We start from the raw sequence: 1780 nt of genomic DNA, 5'->3' as shown, positions 1-1780 counted from the left end.
AGCCCTGAAGACGCTGGTGTTGGCAGTTGTTTTCCATGCATTTGAAACATTCAAACTGCTCTGAAGTCCTGATACCGGAAAAATAGACCGGAATCAGAAAAAGATTGCGAGGCACTTGAGGGCATTTTTGTTTTCCTTCTATTCATGATGAATGGGACATGTTTGGACCATGGGAAGTGAGAAATAATAGTAGCATTTATACACAGTGGAAACATGGATAAAACACCTAATTTTAGGTACATGAATCTACCATGTGAAAGCACTGAAAAAAGTACTTCTTAGGGTCAGATATATCTTCACTGGAAGCAGGGTCCTCTTAAAAATATATTTGGATCTCTGTAGCCATAGATTTCATTGATGTTGTTCAATTATGTGAAATTTAAATCCAAAAACAAAATTGCATCTAAACTGAACAAGGGGCTGGGGAAATAGCTCAGTAGAATAAATGCTTGCTTGGCAAGCTCTAAGGACCTGACTTCAATCCCTGGTTCTGCAAAAAATAACAACAACAAAAACTGAACAAGAGCAGACTCTTTTAGAGGTCATTCTCTAAACAACATAGTATAACATCATATGTGTCATTTATAGTGTGACCAGGAGCATATGTAATTCATAAATGATTTAAGTTATAGAGAAATATGCACAAATATATACAACACTAAGATACTTTATGTAAGTTACTGAGATTGTGGTTGTCTTGTAAATCTAGAAACCAATCACCCACAGATTCCAATAAAAGACTATAATTTAAAATAAATGCACCAACAATTGCATTCTCCTCTAATCTAGCCAACAGCCTTAGGCAAAACTAAATCTTCAATAAGAAACTGTAAGCCCGAGTTTTATGTCCATTGTATAATTCTTTAATAAACAGTATCATCTCACAGTCTACATTGTCATATTTTGAAAATAGAAGTTTTCTTAAAAAATGTGAACAAAAGTTGAACGCCAAATAAATCAAGGGAAGACAAAGACAGAGGAATTGTAAGACATCCATTTCTGAGTTCCCGTGCAAAATGTGGTCCAAAAGAGGAAATACGGGATGGCAAAATGTAAGGAGAAAATACGAAATTGTAAAAGTAAACCAAACAAATATACCAGAATTGAAAAACACGATGGACGAAGTTAAGGATGAGTTTAAAAGACAATTGGAGCAATCATAAGAGGGAATCGGTGAACTGAAGGACAGTACTTAATACCAACAAGGTGAGGGCATAGGGAAAGGTAAAGAAAAGAGAGTAACAGGAACAAAGCTGCAGCGTGATTGTGGAAAGTAACTTCACTCCCAGATTGCTACGTTTGTCCATGTTACAGCATCCTTCAGAATAAGAGCATAAAATTACATTTAAAACTTAGAGTTTACACTTTTGTTGAAGTAAGTTAGCTGTGAATTCCTTAAAAGGCTAATATTTTTGTTTTCTTTTATTAATTGTGTATTTTAATGAAATCCCTGTAAGCAACCTGGGGCATACAGTTGGTGTCCAGCATAAGGGGAAAGAGTAGAAACACTTGATTAACAGGTTTTACCCACACATTTTGGACAGTTTTTTTTTTTTCTGAGATTTTAGTAAAAAAATCATAAATTAGGAAATGCTTTCGCTCATTCAGTGTTAAAATAGAAAAATGAACGGTGCCAACAATAGTGGCTTAATTATTTGTATACAAGAAAAACACAGCACCAAAATTTTTTCTTAATTATTTATTTTAAATATCAATATGTGCATTTCATTTTTCCAGTTATAAATTTTCTAATCTGCCTTAGACAATAGCATGTAAGAGT

The sequence above is a fragment of the Octodon degus genome, unplaced genomic scaffold (genome assembly GCF_000260255.1).
Source record: "Octodon degus isolate 3935 unplaced genomic scaffold, OctDeg1.0 scaffold00270, whole genome shotgun sequence".
Lineage (NCBI taxonomy): Eukaryota > Metazoa > Chordata > Mammalia > Rodentia > Octodontidae > Octodon > Octodon degus.
Note: the sequence above shows the minus strand (reverse complement) of the source record.